At 41.4% G+C, this 25,015-nt stretch overlaps 1 long non-coding RNA gene across 1 annotated transcript in view; it reads left to right on the plus strand.

Moving 5' to 3' along the window:
- Nucleotides 1-491: 491 nt before the first annotated feature.
- Nucleotides 492-25,015, plus strand: part of LOC106998722 (uncharacterized) — a 158,401-nt gene continuing 133,877 nt past the window's right edge. The window contains exons 1-2 of the long non-coding RNA XR_001445260.3: nucleotides 492-554; nucleotides 3,638-3,807. This is a non-coding gene — a long non-coding RNA (uncharacterized LOC106998722). The remainder of the gene's footprint in view (nucleotides 555-3,637; nucleotides 3,808-25,015) is intronic.

Raw genomic sequence — 25,015 nt, forward strand, 5'->3', positions numbered from 1 at the left:
CCATTTTATTTCTATAGGAGAGAACTAAGCAAATGTGGTAAAATGTTAAGATTTGTTAAATCTGAGTGGTGCATCCCTAGGTTTCTTTTATACTGCTTTCTGTATGTTTGCAACATTTTATAATTAAAATTTGTCTGTGTGATATATAATAAGGATACACACGTGGAAGAGGCTAGCGGGCACCAAAATATAAACAGCAACTATATTGGAAAAGTATAGCACAAACTTATTTTCTTTAAGCTTTTCTGTATTTTTAAAATTTATATAGTAAGTATCATATAAGAAATAAAAACAGGACATGCCTTTTTAGGAAGCAACAATGTTGTAGGCAAAGAGTGCTGCAGTGGAGTATGGAATCTGCTCCTATGTGACACTGGTTGATTCACGTAGGCACTTTGTGGCAGTTTCCTCACCTGCACGGTGGTTTTATGGGCCACAGGCTCACTAAACCGACTTATTCTTCCTGGTAACCTGCATACAGACCTCCCAGGCCCTGGTGTGAAGGTGGCTCTGTGACTAACTCTTGCTGATGGAATGGGAGGAGACAGTTAGAAGTAAGTGAGCCTGCTCTGAAGTTTCTCTCTGCCTTCTGTCTGCTGTATGGATGCAGTCTGGGGCATCCTGAAACCCTTTGTTGAGATGGTGGAGCCACAGCAGGGGAGGAGCCTGGATCCCCATGTGTCACCACTGGCGTGAGAGAGGCCCAGCCAGAAACATACCCCTTGAATTTTGTGAGAGCAAGAAGTAAACTTTTGGGCTTGTTTGTTACAGCAGTTAGACTACTCTGACTGATACAGGCTCCATCTGTCAGATCCCTTCAAGTTCTGATATTCTATGAATGCCAGAGGCCCTTGGTTTAAAGCTGTCGCTCCATTCATTTATCTCTTGATGAAGTTCACTAGTCTCAGGGACAAACTTATCTAAACCAGCAATTTGGACATGTCCGAAAGAAAGAAACTGGTGTAATAACAAGTGAGTTGAAAAGATAAAGGACAGTGGCCAGAAGACCAGGGGAAAATCCAGAACTTAGTAAGTCTGGGCTGTGCATGGCTTGAGGCTAAGGACAAGAACTTGAACATTTTTGATCTCTTTATAACCCTTCAGTTTTACAGATTGTAATCTCTTAATCAATACCTGTTGGATAAATGAAAACATGTGTAGGAAGCTGCGATCAGTGATAGCCACATACCTTGAAAAGCCACTGCTGCTTAATTTCTAGAGTTATTGACCTTTTAGTTTCATGAAGTGAGTAAGAGCACATGATCTGGAGTCGGAGGGGTCAGGCAGGCTCGGTGAGAATCCCGGCTCTGCCTCTTCCTTAGCCTTTCCAAGCCTGTTTTCTTAGACATAAAATAGGGATAAAAATGCTATAAAACCCATAGTCATTTTGAGGATTAAAGGAGTTAGGTAATGCAGGTGAAGCACAGGCCTGCTCCACAGTTGAGTAACTTGGATTTATGACATGGATTCAAGGTGACCCTAAGTTAAATCAAGATAAGACTCCCGCTGGGCTCAGTGGCTCATACCTGTAAACCCAGCACTTTGGGAGACTGAGACAGGAGAATTGCCTGAAGCCAGGAGTTTGAGACCATTCTGGGCAACATAGCAAGACCCTGTCTGTACAAAAAAAAATGTAAAAATTAATCAGGCATTGTGGTGTGCACTGTAGTCCCAGCTACTTGGGAGGCTGAGGTGGGAGGATCACTTGAGCTCAGGAGTTTGAGGCTGCAGTGAGCTATGATCGTGCCACTGCACTCCAGCCTGGGTAACAAAGCAAGACCTCTGTCTCTAAAACAAAACAAAACAAAAACAAAAACAAAAAATATGACAACTGTCTACCTCTCCTTACCTAGTTCTCCCACAGGCACTAGCTAAGTCAGCACAGGTGTTGGCCTTGACAAGACTAGCATTGCATTGGTAGAATGCTCCAAAATGGCCTTCTTAAAGTACCATTACATCATCCTTGCTGAAGTAATCAATGATTCTCATGGAACAAGAGCACAGGAGGTGAGACAGCACTGTTTCCTAATGCAGATGCCCTTCAGGGTCACTCCCTGGCTGAATGACCTAGAGAAGGGGACTCAAATGCATTTTCTCATCTCTGAAGTCGGGGGAGAACACCTGCCTGCCATGCCGTTTACTGTGAGGGTGAAACCAGTGTTCCTGAAGCTCATGGCCTGGCACAGAAGGGAGCTCCTGGGTGTCAGTTCTCCCTCTTCGTGTCACCTCTTTGAAACCCAGCCCTAGTTGAAGTTCAGATGATATTTCTCTAGTTTTTATGCAGAACACCGTCATTTTTGGTAAAATTCACCTACATTTTGGGAAGCATTCCCACCACCTCCCCATCCCCAACCTCCATTTACTTGAAGGGAAATGGAATCTATCTGGTTTTGATTCCACTCGTTAGCATTAGTTTGTAAGCATCAACTAACATCCAAGTAACCCTTGGAACCTTGTTCTAAAGGCTGCATTTTCAAGTTTAGAAAGTTTATTTTTCTTTCTTTCTTTCTTCTTTTTAAAAAAAATGCTAAAAGGAAGCTGGACTTCAGTACTAGTTTGAGTTTGGGTTTATTTTCTGTGTATGACTGGCTTCCAACAAATTTGGCTAAAAAAAAATACACTTTGCCATTCCAGGTTTTACAATTTCAGCTCAATTGAATTTACTCTCGAAAAAAGTTTTCATATTCTAACCCAAGGGAAAATTTTTGTGTTCTGTTGCTATTTTGCTGGATCATGGAATTGTTACCTTTTCAAGATCTTTGGTTTGCCACTCAAATGAAAAAAAAAATGAAGACCTTTACTGCATATTTGCATGATATTGGCTTTCTGTTGACCTTATCTTTATTTGATTTGGTAGAGGGTTTTGGTAGAAATTGGTAAGAAGTTTCATTCATGAAGACAGACTTGGGAAATTACATACAATTATCCAAGCCTATACTCAACAAGAGGAAAAACAGAAAGAAGCTGGATGCTTCCCTTGGAGTGGAGGGTTTCTCAGAGGTTTCTATTGAGCAGGACACTCACTCTCTACCGTATCATTTTACCCACCAGGCCTGTATAATAAACACAACCTTAAGACAGTGCAGTCTACTTTCCGTTGTGTAGTAATAGGCTTCATCTGCTATTTCTAGCTAACAATTGTTCATTGTTCATGCTGCCTCAAGGTTTAGAAACCAGAATTTCTCCCCGGTTCCCAGGAAACTGAAAACAAAGAAGGAGTTAATTTCCACGTGTGTAGCAGGCACTCCATTTGTTAAAGGTCTCAAGTCGTGTATCCGTGTTTTTTAGATGAGTCTGTAACAGATTTGATTTTTTGTGTAAATCTCAGACAGGAGATAAAGTCTTCTCCTGGATTTCCATTTAGGTTGTTTGAGGCTCAAACGAGCTTTCTGGACAGACTTGGTAAGTATTGTTAAGTTTGACTAAAGTACTCATTTCTGGATGAAGAAGATGCATTTGTGATTTCGTAAGGGGATCAGTACATCTTAATCTTCTAGTCCTCTACCTTGCTACTGTCCAGAGCCAGTGCATAAAATGTCACAGTGATAATTTTTATCTCCATCTTAATTATGAACATTTTAAGCTAAGGGAGACGACTCATAAGTATCAAATTGGTTTTCTTTGTTCATATACCTAGATTTTCATATGGTCAAAATACCCACGGAATATATGAGTGGCAGCAGTAAACAGTCCTTGAAGTTCTTGGTTGTTTAACTTGACTGTTGGTGACGCCCAGTGAGGCCCTGTCTGCTCCAAGCAAATTACATAAAAAAGATGTGAATAAAAACTCATCAAATACTAACAGAGGTGAGATCTGGGAGGAGTGGAATTACATTTATGATCTGTTTGTTTTCTTTTTCTTACTTTTCTGAATTTTTATGCAGTGAGTGTATGTGTGTATATGTGTGTGTATTTTAAGTTTTTGTTTACAAAAAAGATGAGTACATATTTGTTTTTTTTAAAAATCAAACTATATAGAAGTATATAGAGTAAAATGCATAAGTTCTTTTTATTCATCCTCTAACCACATTCTGCTTTCTAGAGACCATAATTGGTTTGCGTGTAAATTTCCAGACCTTTTCTCTGTTTTATCTGTATAATTGTTAACATTATATTGAAAGAGTGAGACTCCATACGGTACAGGTAGAAAACAGTTTCCCTTGCTGTCTCTATAAATATAATATGCAGATTCGTTCTCACTCTCTTGGACAATCATGTAGAATAACAACTCCTCCAGTCCCTTCAAGTCCCACCCATCACCCCAGGCACTCTTACTCTTGGTGCACCTAGTGGGTTCCGGCAGTTCGTGGGCAGCGGCTGACAGATGCAGGTGCTGGCTGGGGAGAGGAAAAGCTGGCCCTCCACCCAGTAGGTGTGTGTGTGTGAATGTGATCAAGAGATAGGAAGGTTGTGGGTGGAGTGTTGTCAACCTCTCTACAGGGGGGGCCCTTTTAAATTAGACCATCCTGGCTGGCTCCCTTGCATATGGCCTAAGGGCAAGACTGATGCACTCTGGCTACTGCTGCTGGGAGGTGTGCAGTCTCCTGCACTGCAGCTCTCTCAGTGCCTGGGCCTCCACACGCAATTTGCAGCCTTTTGCTAGTAGACGATCTTTGGTATTGAATTAAGTGCCAGTCTATACTCGGCAGACTCCAGCATTCAGGGAGATCTCCTTGAAACTTCTTTTACTTAGAAAGAGGTAAATGTGGAAACACCACCACACCCCGAAAAATCATTCCAAAGAAATTCTCTCAGCATTTCCAGTTTCAGTCCTTTTACAGCCTTGAGGCGAGTGATAGGCTAATGGTTGCAGCTGTCTCCTTTTCAAGTCCTGTCTAGGTGGTCTAGAAACTCATTTTAGAATGCGAGACCACTAATTGCCTCTTGCTTTGTTCTGGGTCTTCTGGGGTCTTAGACAAAGCTGAAAAAGAGTCTCCTTTTCACATTTTGTTATAGATCTAGGTAAGTCATTGTTTTTCCATAAGTTGGAACATATTAATATTCTGTAAGTTGTTATCTTAATTGTCAATATATCAGTCTTTTCATATCGGAAGATGTTGAATTGTCTCATTCTTTTTAATGGCAGTGTAATAGTCCATTGGGTAGATAAACCAGAGTTTATGTAACCATTTCTCTTTTGATAGGCTAATTCTAATTTTTTGCTTTTACAAGTAATGCTGCTATAAATAATTTTTAAATTCACGTGCGTGTGTGTGTGTGTGTGTGTGTACATGAAGTGTAGCCAAAGGTAGGTACTAGAAAAATTTTGCAAGATACTACCAAAGTGACTCCAGGAGAGTTGTATGAATTTCTGCTTTCTCCAGCAGTGCTTAAGAGTGAACATTTCCCCACACCTTCACTACATATTTTCATTGTTTTTAGTCTTTGCCATTTTAGAGGCTAACAGTGATCTCATTATTTTATTCCATTATTTTCTTGATTATTAATGAGGCGAGACTTTTTTCTCTCCTTTGTCCATTTGTATCTGTGCTCTGTGAATTGCCTATCACATATCCTTAATCCAGTTTGGGGTTCTGGGTCTTTCTCAGCCCCTTGTAGTTTAAATAAGGAGAAGATGGCAAAATAATGAAACAGAGACAAATTGTAGTGACTTGCTGAGAACCCTGGTCCCACTCCACGGGGACAAGAAATGGTGGAAGTTCTACAGCTCAGACTATATCACTTGTTCCCCTCAAAACTATTTGCAAGTCTGAATCTGAAACATAGGCTAAATCTTCTCTTCCTTCAAACTGACACATATACTTTTATTAATAACATTTTAGCCAATTCCTTGTATTTGACTGAGAGTGTGTGTGCAAACTTATTTTGAATCTGAAGCCTAATAGGTTGCATTTATGCCTCTTTGTCTCTTCTTAATTCTACACATATTAAAAATTACTAAAGGCATATCGTATTTCAAGAAAAAAAACAAAGGAGATTTTTCAGAGCACCTAGCAGCCATGGCAACATGCCTTTACAAGGGGCATGTACTCTGCTAAAAAATATTCCATTTACAGGTAATGACAGACATTTGCCAAACAGCCCCAAGCTAACCCAAGAAAGAATGGGCAGATGGTTTGAGGTGTGTCAGGAATAGGATTTACAAAATAAGATTATGGTTATGCTGGAAAGTAACAGCAATGGTTATAAACAAATGGAACAGACTTACTTTTTGCCACGGGGCAGAGGAAGAAAGGGGTTCTGCATTGCTGCTTGTGAACTAGAGTTGGCTTGCTTAGATACACAGCTCTCTGGGATTTTATGTATGTTGTTAGGCACTTGTATAAGCCACATGACTGGGCCTCCAATTGAGTTTCTTCTAATCTGAAGCAGGGAAACTTCATTCTCGTTCTAGAAGCCCCTGCTGGTGTTGGCCCTGTCTTGGTTGTGTCTGGCAAATGAATCTGCATCCTTCTCCACGTGGATTTAACTATCATACCAGTTACAGACTATCAGTTGAGAAGACACTGGAGAGAACCAGCCTGTTTATTCCTGAATGTATATTTTTGGCTGCGGGAATTAGTCATAACAGAGGAAGGTACAGAACACCTCCCAATATGATAGATCTATTTGCTCATCAGCCCAAATCCTGGACCTTGAAGTGGTAATGAATGAGTCTGCCTCTGCCCTGAATTTAAAAATCTCAGCTCTCTCTTTTCCAATTAAATTAAGATTTAGAAAGATAATGCTTCCTCTCTTGGGAGCATTTGGGCATTTTCCAAGGAAATAGAGAGAGGGTTGTCAAAGGGGATTTGCTGACAATGACATGAGAAGAAGGCGATGACAAAGAAAGACTGAAGGTCTCAGACTTCGGGATGGGGTCGAAGCTGTCTCACCTGGTTAGGAACTGTCACCATGCAAGTGAAGGTTGGAATTTGGCTTTTAGAATACATTTCCATTAGCCCTGGAGTTTGACAGCTAGCTCCTGATGGCAGCAAAGCATGTGAGGCCTCCCAGTCGGCAAGGCTGATCTCTGACTAATGGGGAAAAATTACCCAATAAGAATTAGCAATCTTACATCACTGATCAGAATCCTTACATTGCCCTTCATGTGGGGAAAAGAATGAGACTTTCAAAAGGAGTTGGACTGGTTTTAACATGGCCTGTTGGTCACTGAGACAGGAAACATTTAACATGAATTAGATGCATTTGGAATTTGTTTGACTTATCTTGAGCCTAAGGTTTCCAGGTATTAGTGGTATTGAGCACTCATTTAGTACTTTTACGTATTTTTTAGAAAGTGCCCTCTCATTATTTCTAGGTAGATACAATTGGCCGTTTGATCTTGTTCTTTATTTGTACCAGATTTTTTCAACTTAACACTTTTGGAGAAGTGGAAGCTCTTGAGTGTTAAACTAAGAAAACCAGTGTTGGATGAGTGTCCCAAAAGAGAACAGTGTTGTTATCATAGGCTGAATTGATCCCAGATGGATTCTGGAATGAAAGGATTAACAATGATGTAAAAATGGCCTGAGCACGTGATAGTATACAATACTGAGTCTTTGAAAGTAAGCTTGGCCACAGCCACATGTGTCTTCAGAGTTGGAGGTTAGATACCATTTACTTTGGACTTTGGATAGCATATAGTGGTCAGAATGATTTAAAAATGTTAAGTTAGGCTCGTGTTGAAAGATGGCATAATTTGAGAACAGATACAGCAAAACAAGGCAATGAACTTGCCTTCCTCATAAATGATGTCAGCAGTGAGAAGCTGAGGGCCATGGGCCAGGACAGAGGAGACTTAGCTTCTTTTTCTTGTCTTCTTAGATTGTGTTGAGAAATCCTGCTCTTGAGCATGTGCTACTGTGTCTTTTGGAAGACAATAATAGCTGGGCAGAGGAAAATGTTGTTGTGGCTTTTTGACCCCTCTCTGACCAGGACAACAAATATAATGACGATAATAAAAATACCCAGAGCACATCCTTATTTATCTCTTCATGGGAAGTCATAAGACTGAAAGGGGCTTTTATTTAGTGGGTTCTACCAGTGGGAAGATATTCAGACAACACTGAACCCACACGTTTGACTCTGGACCAGAGGCTGCATGTCTGACCCCAGGTAGGTATCCTGAGCAGACTGCATGGTTAGATGGAATGATCTCTTCTCTATTGTCTTTTAAGGGGTATGTGATCTGTATACTTACAATGAACTTTTCAAGACACAGGCTACAAAATGCACTGGCTAAGAAATGACTAGGAACCAAGGGCAGAATGGGGATAAAGTGAATTCCAGCAAAATGCTGTCCCTTCAATAAGTCTTACTGGAAGGCCCAAGTGGCCAACTGGAACACCTCCATGGGATACAGCAAGTATGGGGCTTTGGGAAAACACACACACACGCACACACACACACACACACACACGGCCTACTTTAGCACAGACCCAGCCATTTGTGAATCAAGATTTCTTGGGGGAGATTTCTGAGTCTGAGACTAGTGGTTCATTATGCTAACCAGGTTGCACACTAGAATAATCTGGGAATATTTTGGCAAAAAAAAAAAAAAAAAAAACCCAAAAAACAAAAAACCATTTTCCCAGACCCTATCCCAGACCAATTCAATCATAATCTCAGGATTTCAGGGCACTGATAATTTTTTTTTTTTTTTTTTTTAATACAGAGTCTCACTCTGTCACCCAGGCTGGAGAGCAGTGGCATGATCTCAACTCACTGCAACCTCCACCACCTGGGCTCAAGTGATTCTCTTGCCTCAGTGTCCCGAGTAGCTGGGATTACAGGTGCATGACACCATGTGTGGCTGATTTTTTTGTATTTTCAGTAGAGATGGGGTTTCACCATGTTAGCCAGCCTCAAGTGATCCCCCTGCCCAGGCCTCCCAAAGTGATGAGATTACAGGCGTGAGCCACTGTTCCAGGCACTGATAATTATTTTTAAAGCTCCCAAAGTGATTTTAATGTGTGACCAGGAGAGAGAACCATTTTCTTGGTTAGCAGTTTGCTAAGATGGTTACAGACAGTCTCTCTTCTCTTCCAGATTCACTAGAAATTGCCATTAGACTCTAGGCTTCCTGAGGGAAGGGTTCACCTTATATAGCATTTGGTTTTCCACAGCATCTACTTTTCAAGGGATAATTGTGAATGCATTTGCATCAGAAAGGGGAATCTATTCATTGCTAGTAGTTTTCCAGGCTGTTGGTCAGGGCATCGGGTTCTGTCATCAGCTTTCCCATTCATTAGGTGGAGGACCTAGGGGTAGGTCCAGATAAAATACAGAATGCCTAGCTAAATTTGAATTTTAGATAAACAATCAATAATTGTTTTGTATGCATATGTCTCATACATGATTTGAATATGTATTTTTATTTGCTCAATCTGGCAACCCTATCCCGGGATATCTTCTTAGTCTCAGATTATTCACTTGTAAACTAAGGAATGAAGTTGTCAGAGATTAAACAATTTCATTTGAAAAGAAAAAAAATTAAAGAAATTAGAATCACTTTTATAAACTTAAATTGAAGTTTGACAAATTCCTTGTTTGCACGCCATTTAGGATTTCCAAAAGCAGGTTTTTCAATGGAGTGTCTAGGTATTCATAATGGTGACCAGACAGGCATACACTAGAGTTATTATAAAAACAGTTATTATTTTTCTCCATTGAATGCTGTTTGTTTAGATTTCAAGGGAGTCTTTCAGGTTATTTGTTTAACACTGAAATGTGGTCTTTTCAGTTTCTTTAGCAGTTGGAGACATTTGATTTTGAAAAACCCCTCTCTCATCAATTAGTATCTTCATTTCTAAGCATACAAGAGGGTCTCTAGTTAGCTAAAGGTATCTTTTTTTCAGAAGCAAATGGAAATTTTTTGTCTTTCAGACCAAACTTAATGTGTATGTGTGTCTGCACTTGTGTGTGCGAAATTTGTCCCACTTTATTGAATGCCCCCATATGCAGCAGTTCTAGAGTTCTAATATCTTATCACAAAGTATATGTGTGTCCAGAATTCGTGGGTTCTTGGTCTTGCTGACTCCAAAAATGAAGCCACAGACTGTGGAGGTGAGTGTTACAGCTCTTAAAGGTGGCGCATCTGGAGTTGTTCCTTCTGATGTTTGGATGTGTTCAGAGTTTATTCCTTCTGGTGGGTTCGTGGTCTTGCTGGCTTCAGGAGTGAAGCTGCAGACCTTTGCGGTGAGTGTTACAGCTCATGAAGATGACGTGGACCCAAAGAGTAAGCAGCAGAAAGATTTATTGTAAGGAGCAAAAGAACAAAGCTTCCACAGTGTGGAAGGGGACTTGAGCAAGTTGCCACTGCGGGGTTGGGCAGCCTGCTTTTGTTCCCTTATCTGACCCCACCCACATCCTGCTGATTGGTCCATTTTACAGAGAGCTGATTGGTCCGTTTTGACAGAGTGCTGATTGGTGCGTTTATAATCCCTGAGCTAGACACTGAATTATGATTGGTGTGTTTACAATCCTTTAGCTAGACACAGAGTGCTAGACAGAAAAGTTCTCCAAGTCCCCACTAGATTAGCTAGATACAGAGTACTGATTGGTGTATTTACAAACCTTGAGCTAGACACAGGGTGCTGTTTGGTGTATTTACAATCCCTAGGCTAGACATAAAGGTCTCCAAGTCCCCACTAGACTCAGAAGCCGGGCTGGCTTCACCTAATGGATCCCGCACCAGGGCCGTGGGCAGAGTTGCCTGCCAGTCCGGACACCTGCACTCCTCAGCCCTTGGGCGGTCAATGGGACCGGGCACCACGGAGCAGAGGGCGGCGCCTGTCGGGGAGGCTCGGGTGGGCACGGGAGCTCACAGCCGGGATAAGGGGGCTCGGGCATGGCGGGCTGCAGGTCCTGCCCCGCCAGGAGGTGGCTGAGGCCCAGCGAGAATTCGAGGGCGGTGCGGGCGGGCCAGCAGTCCTGGGGAACCCGGCGCACCCTCCGCAGCTGCTGGTCCGGGTGCTAAGCCCCTCACTGCCCGGGGCCGGCAGCGCCCGCCGGCCCCTCAGAGTGCGGGGCCCGCCGAGCCAGGGCCTACCCGGAACTCGCGCTAGCGCGCGAGCGTCATGCGCAGCCCTGGTTGCTGCCTGCGCCTCTCCCTACACACCTCCCCGCAAGCAGAGGGAGCCGGCTCAGGCCACAGCCAGCCGGGAGAGGTGCTCCCACAGTGCAGCGGCGGGCTGAAGGGGTCCTCAAGCGTGGCCAGAGCGGACGCGGAGGTGGAGGAGGCGCTGAGAGCGAGCGACGGCTGCCAGTACGTTGTCACCTCTCATATGCATATATACAATTGTCCAGTGCTAAGATGAAGGGAATAAGGTCTCTGCAAATTAGAGAATCATTAAAATTGGAATTTCCAAGTGAGCTTTACCGTGTCTTAAATTTTGGGGAACGGAATGAGACAGATGTCCAAGGAAGGTAATTAGCAGTTTACCTATTCTTTTAAAAACAATCTCACAACTTTTGTAAGACAAAGACATTCCTAGTTTCACTAAACATTTAATAACCTGGAGTTGGGAAAGCTTTCAAGGACTGATGAGGATATGTTTTATATGGCGACCAGAGGGAAATCTGGGGAGTTTTTAGATCAAAAAACGCAGTTGCTATGGTTTGAATATGATTTGCTTCTACCAAAAACTGTATTGAGGCTTGGTTCCCAATGTGGCAGTGTTGGGAGGTGGTGCCTTAAAGAGGTGATTAGGTCTTTAAGATACATTAATGTCTTTCTCTGGAGATGGGGGGTTAGTTGTCCTGGGAATGGATTACTTCCCTCAAGAGCACGTTGTTATAAATTGAGGTTGCCACATGTGTCTTGCTCTTTTTTCCATGCACCTGGTTCCCCTTCCATTTCTCTGCCATGTTTGAGGCAGCATGAGGCCCTCATCAGAAGCCACCAGATGTGGCTGCTAAATCTTGAACTTCTCAGCTTCTAGAACTGTGGGCTAAATAAACCTATTTTTTTAAAAAAATTACCCTATCTCAGATCTTCTTTTAGAACAACACAAAATGAACTAAAACAATGTCAACGTTACAAATGAGAGAAATGTTAAAATATGTTTTAAAAATGACTTCTATAATACCTATGAGAATCTGCCATTTTCTGTTATTTTAAGAGCCAGGCCAAAGGAAGAATAAAGGTCACTGAATCCACTGGATTGGAATGCCTTTACTGTCCTCCAGTCTCTCTTCCCTCCCATATGGAGAAACATTTAGGGATTGTGCACTTTCTGATTACTCTCTTCTTCCCAATTAGGGCGCTCAATGGACAATGTTATCTATCCCAACCTCTTCCTTGCCGTTTCCCCTCCCTGATGTTTCTTGGGACCAGATACCACAATCTGGCATAGCCTACTTTTGTGGCTGGTTAACAAGTCTCTCAAAATATTCTACTCCTTGCTGTTTGTTTCTACTTTAATACCTCCACTTCTAGCAAATTCTACTTCAAAAACGTTATACAATACTATGTGCTAAACCTTATGCCAAACATTTTATATGCATGATCTCATTTAATCTGCACAATAATCCTATGAAGTAGATATAACTCTCTTCAATTAATGGATGGGAATTATGTGGCCTATAGAAGTTAAATACTTTTCTCAAGACCACAGAGGTCCTAAAAGGCACCAGTAGAATTTGAACCCAGGGCTCTGAAGCTTTTGATCACTATGTTATACTAAGATAAGCTAGGGGCAGTGGCTCGTGCCTGTAGTATCAGTAATTTGGGAGACTGAGGCAGGGGGATTACTTGAGGCCAGGAGTTCGAGACCAGCCTGGACAACATAGTAAGACCTTGGTCTCTACAACAGTAACAACAAAATGAGCCAGATATGGTGATGTGTGCCTGTAATACCAGCTACTTGGTAGGCTGAGGTAGGAGGATCGCTCGAGCCCAGGAGTTTGAGGCTGCAGTGAGCTGTAATTGTGCCACTGCACTCCAGCCTGGGCAACAGGTGAAACCCTGTCTACAAAAAATCCAAAACAAAACAAAACAAAACCCAAACTAAGATACTAGTTCTTTAATGAAAGTAACATCAATTTTTAATGACTCGTGATTATTATTTTTATGCAACATTTTTTGAGTACTTACTATGTGTCAGTCATTGTGATGGGTGCTTTATTGATTATCTCATTTGTACCAGGGTTAAGCAGAATTATAATATACTCTAAAGATAAGGGATGAGACTCAACATGTAACTTTTTCAAAGTCATACAGTTGAAAAAAAGCAGACCTAGGAGCCCAGACCGTAAGTATTTATCTCAGACTCTCGTGCTGTTCTCTTTCTAACCCTCTTCTTTGAGAGTCTTCCAGTTACTTCCAGTTACAGTGCAGAAGAATTTGAATCCAAGAGGCTGTTCTTCCACCAATGGCTTTCTGTCTGCCTTTCTTCTCTTTCAGGGCTGGAGTAGAATCATTGCAGAGGTATCTGCTCATGCTGTTGAGTGTGGCACTAATGCTGCCTGTCCTGAAATAAACTTGGATTAGCTATCCAAGATGGCATTAACTACCCTTGAAATGAAATGACCTTTCCCTTGGGCTCATTGAGTGAGGCCGTTGTTATCAATGAAGACATGCTTGAGGCTGTGCTAAGGGAAGAATGCTCCACCTTCTTGGAGCCTGATGTGACCAACATGGTTCTACAAAAATATCAAGTCAAATATTTGATCTTGAAGAGAAGGAATCTGATCTTAGCAAAACGAAAATGGTTCAGTAGGTGACATCTAAAGATACTGTGAAACTTGTGAACTTGGTTGTTAAACGGGACATTTAGAAGGTGATATGGTGTATGGTGATCATATGTCCTGTTTGATGCCTGTTTTATTTCAATATAATTAACAGTGGTTATTCACTTTCATCCTCAATAGTGTCCTGGTTTGGATGATAAGCTATATGTTTCCCTGTCTAACAGAAGCAAAAAACTAAATGCTATAGTTTTTTCATCCATTCATTTATTCATTCAACAAATATTTATTGCGTTTCTACCTACTCTGTACTAGACACTGCTATGAAAGTTAAACAGATGAGGTGCCTGTCTTCACTGGAGATTAAAATTCAGTAGTGGAGATTGAAAAGTAACATGTAAACGAAGGAATAAATCGATTATTAGAAGCCGTGATAGGAATTATGATGGAAATATCTGTGAAGGAGAAAAGAGTGGCAGAGGTGGCCCCTCTCGACCTGGGGAACTTGGAGGATGAGGAGGAGCCAGCCATGGGATATGTGGGTGGGGTTAGACTGAACAGCCTGCTTGACAGTCTGGAGTGAGATAGAGCTAGGCATATTCCCAGGATGGAAAGGATTGAGAATCTAGATCCATTTCAGGGAGTAAGGGAAGGCTTCAAGGAGAAGGCAGAAGGAAGCTTATCCACACACTCTTGAAAGATGACCTCAGGGCAGGCATTTCACTGAGCAGGGGCAGCATGAGAGAGGTGCAGGGTGGGTGGTTGAGCAGCAGATGTTCTAGCCAGACTGCTCTGTGTGATCCCGTGGAAAGCAGTGGGAGAACATGCTAGAAGCTAAATTGAGCTGGCTTGGGTAGTTGCAATGTATAGTTTCCAGTTAGATGCTTCTAAGAAGATGGCCTGGATTCAAAGTTATACCTATGCTAAATCTTAAATTCTGCTGCTTGGTTTCTATGTCAATGTTCTAGTTGGTTAGTTAACAAAGTAAACAATCTGCTAGTTTTGTGATAGATGAGTCTTCCAGATGGAAGAAATGTCTTTGTTTCATTTTAGACTTAAGGTCAGACTTGGGCATTATGGAGGGACTTAAAAGGCACAGTCTATTTTAATGACCATAATTCTAGTTTGGGCATACTTTAAGATATGCGAAAAATATTACTTGAATTGCAGGTGCTCAATTCTGACACTCCTTCTCCCTCCATCTCCTCCCTTATCCCCCAGCTCTCATACTCAAATTTCATAGGGAATCTCTGAACCAATTCAATAGGCTCTAACAGGGCTTTAGAACTGCATTTCAGATATATCATGACTTCATGTAAAGTTAGGTTAAGGCTCAGAGATCTGCATTAAAATACCAATTTATTCCATGGTTGATATTTAGGAATAATTCACAGTGATTTGCAATTTATCTGAACCGTTATAGAGCTATTGACTATTTCATTCCCTCTCTTGCCATTCAAAGTGGCCCTTGTTCACTAACCCATATGATGCCTTGGTTCAATCTTCAAAAGGCATCTCTGCTTCCAACCCCACATACACTGCACATTGGGCAAGAGGAATGTGGACTGGATCTCAGCCTCCAGTCATCTTCCTGGCTGGGTGCCCTTGTGCAGTGAATAACCTGTACAGCAATATATAGCAGCCCTGACCATCTACTGTTGTAATTCCAAACATTTGGAAGATCTCAGCTTCTAGCAGAGGGTGGCAGTGGGCCTGAATATATTTCCCCAAGGCAATATTTTAAAAAACACACGCTAACTTGAAAAAATATCGAGTAAACTTTGTTCTGCTTATAACAACTCGATTTGTGTTTTATTAGTGTGTATAGAGCCACTGGAGAAAGTTCACTTCTAAGAAACTCTTTAGAAAACCCCAAGTTTTCCATTACTATGTGTAGGGTCCAGCCCTGCGGGTCTTAGTGGGTGTTCTCCCTGTGTGCGGAGTTGAGAGATTGTAATAAATAAAGACACGAGATAAAGAGAAAACAGCTGGGCCTGGCGGACCACTACCATCAAGACGTGGAGACTGAGAGTGGCCCCGAAAGGCTGGGTGCACTGATGTTTATTGTATACAAGACAAGGGGGCACAGTAAAGAGGATGAATCTTCTAAGTGATTGACAAGGTGAAGCAAGTCACGTGATCACAGGACAGGGGGCCCTTCCCTCTTAGGTAGCCGAAGCAGAGAGAGAGAAGGCAGCGTACGTCAGCGTTTTCTTCTATGCACTTACAAGAAAGATCAAAGACTTCAAGATTTTCACTATTCCTTCTACCGCTATCTACTACGAACTTCAAAGAGGAACCAGGAGTACAGGAGGAACATGAAAGTGGACAAGGAGCATGACCACTGAAGCACAGCACCACAGGGAGGGGTTTAGGCCTCTGGATGACTGTGGGCAGGCCTGGATAATATCCAGCCTTCCACAAGAAGCTGGTGGAGCAAAGTGTTCCCTGACTCCTCCAAGGAAAGGAGACTCCCTTTCATGGTCTGCTGAGTAACGGGTGTCTTCCTAGACACTGGCATTACCACTTTACCAAGGAGCCCTCAAGTGGCCCTTATGCGGGCGTGACAGAAGGCTCATCTCTTGCCTTCTAGGTCACTTCTCCCAAAGTCCCTTCAGCACCTGACTCTATACCCACCGGTTATTCCTAGGTTGTGTTAGTAATGCAACAAAGAGTAATATTAAAAGCTAATGATTAATAATGTTTTCGCTAATGATTGATAATGTCCATGATCATCTCTATATCTAATTTGTATTATAACTATGCTTATTCTAACTATTTTCTTTATTATACTGAAACAGTTTGTGCCTTCAGTCTCTTGCCTCGACACCTAGGTAATCCTCTGCCCACAACAATGTTTTGGTGGGTAATTCTTGACCAGTCCTCATTCTACGGAACTCACAAAATCAAAGAGCTCTTCAATATGTTCAGTGACAAAATGTTTAACTTGTTCGTAATTCCAGTAGAAACTTTTTCAGTGATCTGTATGATTCAATTCATATCTCCCTTGAAAGCCACTTCGTGCATAGCAAAGTACTCAAGCAATGTGCAACTAAAGAGCCACACATCTTATTCCTCCCTGGGCTCTCAGGTGAATGACAGATTCAACTCTAAAAGATGAGGAAAACTGTCCCACCAACGTAGCATTCTGATTGGCTATGCTGTTTGGATCTGTAGAGACTTGCAAAACAAAAGTCAGGGTATTTTCCCTCTTAAACCAGGTTTATAAATAGTTGCCTAACGCCCTGGGCAGGGTTATTGCAGGGAAGGATTATTGCACTTTTTGTAGAGGCTTTTGGTCACTCTAATTTTGGATACATACCTTACTACATACAGGAGGCATGCAGGAATCAGCTCTCAGAAATGCCCCGGTAGACATGTCTCATAGCTTAATTATAGCAAAGTGCATCTACAGCACTAATGGCTTAAATATCAGCAATATCTATAATACATGCTGATGAGCCTTAGGTTTCTAGGCAATTCAGCCCAGAGATATGTACTGATATACTGCACAGTAATTACCACTTGGGTTCAGTTGTCCTACTAGTAGAGTTAGTCAAACTCTTTGGGTTCTCAGTAAAATTATCTAGAAGTCTTATACCTTATCTGTTAACCCAGTGTTTTTCAGAGTATGGGTTGCAACCCACTAGTAGATTATGCAGTCAATTTAACAGGTCATGGCCAGTGTTTGGGGGAGCTATGACATTAAATAGAAGAGAGGCAATAGAATAATGTAGAGTACCAAATATCAAAATGGATTATTCATAATAAAGGTTAGTATTGATGCTTGAAATTTTATTCCATATTTTATCCACTCTAAGGTGTACATTTTTTTAACTACAAATCTCTTATAATTGTATAAGATGTCTTATAATTGTAATAGGTAGTTTTTTTTCTTTCTCAGTCAGTGATAAAATAATGGTATCTCTTGCGATCAATGTCTACTTAGATTTGGTATATGAACGCATTGGGTTTTGATGTAAAATATATCTCTTTTTGTGGTCACGGCCAAAAGAGCTTGAAGAAGACAGATTTGATTCAGTCTTTCCAGGCTTCCCTCTCCACTGGAAGTTGGATGGTTGGTCTCTTGCTGCCTGGAATCTTTGTGCAGAGTTTCTGATCCTCAATGTCACCCCATCTCCCGATGAGGAATGGCTGGGCTCCCTCAACAGGGAATTACACATTCAAAAACTGTCATCTCTCTGCGGTCTCTCTTGGATGTTGAAGATGATTCAACCAGGATGGCAATAATGTTAGGGGTCTCAGGTAATGGGTTTTTCTTGTGTGACCCTCCAGTTTGTTGTTCATACCAGTGCCTCCTGGAAGAGATTTCTTGGTGATACAGAGCTTGGGAGGTGGCAGAGAGGGCTGCTTTTAGATTTTGGTTTTATGGGCACTATCTCATAAGCCTTCTTGTGGTTTTTCCCATTAGCCAGGGCTTCCTGTGGCTACTATCAACAGTGAGGTTCACCAAAACAGTGGTCTTTTAAGGATCTTGATATTTGTAATGTCTCAGTTGGCTCCTGCTTCTTTTTTAAGGCTGACCACTCAGTGGGACTCCCAGCACCCTCCACCCGCAGAAGGTAAGTCATGGTTCTCTGCTGAACCCTTGCACTTGTATGCCTTTATATAAATATATAAGGGAAACAGGTCTGTATTACGCCAGGGTGTCATACTCCTGCTTTTCTTCTGCTCTGTTCAGAAAAGGAAAGTTATTAACCCAAAGGAATGAGCCACTTATTGGAAATTTTAGATTCTGTGGCAATTGAGAAGAGGAGATATATTTCCCTGCCATTCATTGGGCCCTGTTCCTACCTTAAATCTTCTTTAAACACTCATCTTATTAATTCCCCAAATACTACAAGCTAGCAACTTAAATGCTGCATAAAACCTTAAAAACATCTTGTATCAGACTCAGAATTTAAATGTATTTTGTCTGTAAATCCTGCCTGCTTTCCTTGAGTTAAATGGTTACCCTTCCTAAGAGTAAATTCTATCCTGACTTCCAAGAACATAGATTAATTTTGCATGGTTTTGTACTTTATATAAGTGGAATTGTACAAAATGTACTCTTTTGTGTCTGGCTTCTTCTACACATCATCACGTTTATGAGATTCAGCTACATTTTTCTTGCTTTTATAAATTATTTATTCTCTTTGCTTATGAGTATATCACAATTTATTCCTCATCCCAACTATTGAGAGTACTTGGGTAGTTTCTAGTGTTTGGCTATTACAAATAGTGTTATTATGAACATTGTAGTACCTCCTGGGATGTATACCTAGGAGCAGAATTCGTGAGTCAGAGGGAATGTATATTCAGTTTTAGTACACTGTGCAAATGAACTTTTTTATTTCAGCCATTCTGGTAGGTGTGTAGTAGTATTTCACATGGTGTTATCTTGTGTTTCCCTGATGAGTAATAAAGTTGAGAGCCTTTTCATATGCTCATTGGTTATTTGGAAAGCTTATTTTGTGAATTGTCTGTACATCTTTTTGTTGGGTTGTCTGTAATTTTCTTATTGATTTATGAGTTTTTCTGGATATGAGTCCTTTATTAGATGCATGCATTGCAAGTATCATCGTTGTATAGAATGCCTTAATGACGTCTGTTGATGAAAAGTTGTTTTTAATTTTAGTATTGTTTAATTTATCAACATTATATAATTAATGTTTTTGTATACTCTTGATAAAATCTTTGTCTGTTCCAAAATCATGAAAATATTCTCCTATATTTTAGCAGTTTTTTAAAAGGATCCATCCTTCTCTTCCTTCTCTTCTTTCTTTACTTGTCTTGCTTTTCATTGACTCCCCTTTTTCTGTTTCTCCCTTCCTTACTTTGTTTTTCCTTTTGGTTCTGTTGAAATAAGCAGCATAAGAAAATCTTTCATTTTTTCATTATGAAAATCACATTACTCCTCTGTTTGAAATACGTCTGTGGACTTCCAAAGTTTTCTGAATAAAACTCGAATTTCTTGACTTGGGAAGCAAGGTCTCTAATGATCCCTCCCCGCCCACCTATCTCTCTAGGCTTCCCTATTTTCAGTTTCCCTTACAAACATGCTATTTATTCCAATCATACGGCAGTACTGAACTTTCTAAAGGTGTCTGCTTTTATATGAATCCATGCCTCCGCACATGCTGTTCTGTCTGCCTGGAATTCCCTTCCTCCTTTTCCATTTAACTAATTCCCATTCATCTTTCAAAACTCAGCTCAATCAACTTTTCTCTGGCAATCTTTCAGCTCCACATATCTGAGTGAGCTGTGTTTTCATTGCTCCCAGGGCACTTTGGGTACATCTAGATTATGGCACTCCTCACACTCAACTGTAATTGTTGATTTACTTGTTTTTCTTCCCCACTAGAGTTGCAAGATGCTTGAGAGCTAGGCATGTGTCTTATTTGACTTTATGTGTCCAGTGTCTACCAGGCGTATAGAAGGTGTTCAACACATTGAATAAGTACATTAAGGAGCAATGCTTCCCCCTTTTTATGGATGAGGAAAAAGAGGCTATGAAGTAATAAGCTCACCAAAATATACGAAGACATGCCACTTACTGAGGATACAATGCACTAGCATTTTCTGTTATTAGGACCCCTTAATTGTGAGTTCTGTGTAAAGCTTTCCCATAGCATATTTTTTTTTGCTAGTAAGCTTTGCACTAGTCCTTTTTTTAATCTCTTCTTCCTGGAAGTTTGTGGCTTCTTTTAAAGACAGCTGACAAATGTTTGAATGCCTTGGAAACATTGTTGTGTTGGTTCGCTTTCTGTACTCAATATTTGGAGAGTCTCCTAGCCATTCATCTATATTCAGGAAAGATAAATGAAATAACTCATGCCAGCTTGTGATTTTCATTCTGGTTACACTTTCATATAATATTTTTATGTATTTGATTATGAATATGCAATATATATATATACAATTTAAAATCAAAAGATACAGCAGGATACATAGTGAAAAGATTCTTGCTAAAAGTCTTCCTTTGACAATACCAAATGTTTGCAAAGATGTTGGGCAACTAACTGGAGCTCTCATACACACATGAGGGGAGTGTAAATTGGTACAAACACTTGGAAAAACTGCTCGGAAATATCTACTAAAACTAAACATACCTTTACCTTATGATCTAGTAATTTCTCAGAAGTGACTACTTGTAGTTCTATCAAGACTTCTTCTGGGAAACCACCAGAGTACTCCTTGCGCTTTTATTCATGACATCCCCAACCCGAAAACAACTCAATGTCCTTCAACAGTAGGTATGTACACAAACTGTGGTACATTCATACAATGTAATAACACATGGTAATAGAAAAGAACTGCCATTGCAATAACATGGATGAATCTCATAGGGAAAGAAGCCAGATGTGCAAAATTAAACACTGTATGAATCCGTTTATATAAAGTACAGAACAGAAAAAAAAAATCGATTGCAATCTAGGTTAAAAGGAAGGTTATCTTTGGGATTTGGGTACTTGACTGAGTGAGAGTAGTGGGGAATCTTCCGGGGTTCTGGCAATGTTCTGCATTTTGATCAGAGTGGTGGTTACGTGGGTGAATGTGTACGTAAAAATTCATTGAGCTGCTCACTTAAGACTTGAGTACTTTACCTCAATAGTATACTAAATAATAAGAAAAAAAAACCTACACAAAATAATTTCTTTTTTTTTTTTGAGACGGAGTCTCGCTCTGTCCCCCAGGCTGGAGTGCAGTGGCACAATTTCGGCTCACGGCAAGATCGGCCTCCTGGGTTTACGCCATTCTCCTGCCTCAGCCTCCCGAGTAGCTGGGACTACAGGTGCCTGCCACCGTGCCCGGCTAATTTTTTGTATTTTTAGTGCAGACGGGGTTTCACCATGTTAGCCCGGGTGGTCTCGATCTCCTGACCTCGTGATCCGCCTGCCTCGGCCTCCCAACGTGCTGGGATTACAGGCGTGAGCCACCACGCCCGGCCAGAACATTTTTTAAAGTTTCTCTCCTCTTCTTCTCCTCAGTCTGTAAGTTATTCTTCCTAGAGAAAATCAATGTTACCAGGTTTTTTGGTGAATCCTTCAAGGATATTTTATGCTTATACAGGCAAATACATACATTTATACCTGTGTAAATACAAACACATATGTGTAGCTTTTTCCATTTATTAATACATTACATGGTAACTTTTCATACACATTATTTTGTACCTTTCCTTCCCGCTCCGCCGCACCCCGCCCCCCCACCGCCAATCTTGGAGATTGTTGTCTTAGGTACATAAACATTGTGTATTATCACATAAATCACAGCCCGACTTATTATTTACCCTGACCAAAGGAGAATGTGATAAAAATAAATTGAATGATTATAGAAGTTATAAACCAGTGAAGTCTGCTTTTTGTTCATTTTCTCAGTGTTAATGGCAGTATCACCCTGGAACTAAAATTAGAGAAAGTTTAGACTTAAAATCAATTGACAATTTAAAAAATAACCGTTTCAGAAAGTTGTAATTTTTCAGTGCTAGTTAAATGATTTATACTGTCATTCTTCAAATTGAAGTATGGAGTGATGTCTTTCTTAAGTAACAGGAGTAACAGGAGATTAAAAACAATTTCCACACTTCCTAAGCCCAGAGACCAGAGGTTCGAGTTCACTCTGTAGGTCCAAATGAAAGTCATGAACCCATCAGACAAACAAATTTCTTGAGCACGTGCTATGCTAGGTGCTGCCTCATTATGAAGAGCTTGTTTCAAGTTTCCCTATTGGAACTGCTGGAGTTTTAGTGTGGGGAGGCTGTGTGGCTCTACACAGTGGTCTCCCGACCTTTGAAAAATATGCAAATTTCCAGACCCCGTCCACAGAGATTTTGATTTTGAGAGCGTCTGAGGTGTGGTCTGGGAGTCTGTATTTTTAAGGAGCACTTCCAGGTAATTATGATAGAAGCGATTTGATACAAGGACCGGCTTAGGAAGCAGGAATAACAGAAATAACAGAACCAGTAGAGGTTCCAGTTGGATCTACCTCTATCTGCCCTACAGTGTGATTTGGAGTTCATTTCTGTCTTTGTCATCTAGGGCTGCCATAACAAAGTATCGTAGACTGGGTGGCTTAAACAACAGACATTTATTTCTCACAGTTCTGGAGAAGTCCCAGACCAAGGTGCCAGCCAGTTTGGTTTCTGGTGAGGCCTCTTTTCTTGGTTTGTAGATGGTCGCCTTCTCACTATATCCTCACATGGCCTTCCTTCTGTGCACATGTGGGGAAAGAGAGAGAGAGAGAGCACGAGCTCACTTCCTCTTCTTGTAAGGTTACTATTCCTACTGGATTAGGGCCTCACCCTTATAGCCTTATTTAACCTTAATTACCTCCTAAAGATCTTATGTCTAAAAAGTCACATTAGGGCTTAGGGAGTCAATATATGCATTACAGGGGAAGACGGTTCAGTTCATAGCAGTTACTAAACCTCTCTGAAACCTTGTTTCCTCACCTGTAAAATGAGGATAATAACACTTGGGTTAGTGGGAGAAGGACTGAATGATTATACTGGCATCTGAAAGGTATCTGATGTTTGTTTTGTCTTTTAAACTTCTTTTGGAGAGAAATAATGAAAGTGAGGGATGTCATGACCCCGTGGCAATGTGTTGGTCCTATTGATAGAATCCTAAAGCCAGAAGGTGTCACAGAATTAAAATGACTTGTCCAAGATTGCCTAGTAAGTGAGAAAGTTAATAGGTTTACCCGTTAAGTAAGAAACTGGACTGAACACTCAGCCTCAGGGCTGTGAGGCCTGTGTTATTCTACACTGTACGACTTATTTTACTTGGAGTTGACAAGAGTGGGTGTACTGCTCAGCAGGCTTAGATTTGTCTTGGGTATTTAAGAGCAATGCCGCCCCCAGACACATGCAGGCATTATGGGCTGAGTGGAACACTATGTGCCCTGTGTAAAGCTATCCTTTCTTTGGATTAGTGAGCTGGGGCGACCTCCTTTGCTATGCACTAGTCTGGCCTCACAGTATCTAGTTTCAGAAGAGCATGATTGGCCAGCACGCAGGTCAGGGAGAAAAGGTTCTGTGGGGGTCACTGATGTCCTTGGGGAGAGGGGATCGTGCCTCTCACTGGGCAGGAGGCTCTGCACCAACTGCACTGTAAAGTGCACCAGCTCAAGCAGCTGAAATAATTTGCCCTCTCAGGGATTTGAGTTTTGAGGGGCAATATCTTCAATTGAATGACTGTCTCCAGCTGAACTCTGAGAGGATCCAGTTACCCCAATCATTCCAGCCTGCATAAACATTCTCTCTCTAGCTGTGGGTGACTGGGTTCATAATGCCAGGCTGGCTGGTGAGAGGGTGGAGAATGTGCTGTTTCCCAATTGATAGGATTTCAGGGGCAATGGCTGGGGCCCATCTTCCTTAAAGATCTCTCCGGCGGAATAGCTCTATACCTGAACTCCCATTAGCAATGAATTCCTTTGTTTGCTGAACGCTTTGGAGTCATTATAGTTCCTCTTTAAGACTTCAGAACCCATACTTGGGATGAAAGAAAGCCCCTCTGTAGTCTTGGTTGTTAGGAAGCTGACAAGGAGGCCGGTGGAGGAGTGACATAGAATAGCTAACAAATGTTATAATTGAAAGTCAACCCACCAGGAGCTCATCGGACCCCTTGATTTACAGTCAAGGATATCAAAGGAACAAAGCTTGTCTGAGGTCACACAGCTGGTTATGGCAGAACCAAGTCAGACGCCAGACTATTGGCTTCTACTTCTTTCCTATTTGTTTAGTATAAGCAATGAAGAAAGCAGATCGGCTACAGAAGGGCGAGCCTTGGAGCACAGGGAACAGGAAGGAGACCAAAGACAAACTCTGCCTCCCAGCTGTGCCTAAGACAGGCGCTGGTGTCAGCACTTGTGCAGGAAATCCCCTCTTATAAACAGAGGCATATTCCAAAGTTCTTTCATATGTTTATTTCTTGAATCATGGAACTTGTTTTCTCATAGAAATAATATTTTAAATCTCTTAAATGGTGAGTTAAGTTTCCTGAGATCCATCCACAAAAAACCTATGTAACTGATGGAAGCCAGAAGGAGTAGTACCCATAGGTGTATTTCAATGAATCTTACCCAATGCTCATCACATTTATGATTTCTATGGGAGTGTAATATACAGTGAGTTTTAAATCAGGTTGGAAGAAAGACTTCTCCTGCACAGGGCAGAGCAACTCTGCTAGTTCGGAGTCCAGAGGATGGGACAGGGTAGGGATTGGAGGGCTGGGGGGGAGGGCAGGCACCCTCTCTGAACCTCAGCTCTAAAATGAGAATGGGGGGAATAATTCTGCCCTGCCCACTTCATAGAGTTGTGAGGACTGAGTGAGGTACTAGGTGGGAAAATGCTTTGAAAAGAAATAAAAGTAAGAAAGCC

The sequence above is a fragment of the Macaca mulatta genome, chromosome 6 (assembly GCF_049350105.2).
Source record: "Macaca mulatta isolate MMU2019108-1 chromosome 6, T2T-MMU8v2.0, whole genome shotgun sequence".
Classification (NCBI taxonomy): domain Eukaryota; kingdom Metazoa; phylum Chordata; class Mammalia; order Primates; family Cercopithecidae; genus Macaca; species Macaca mulatta.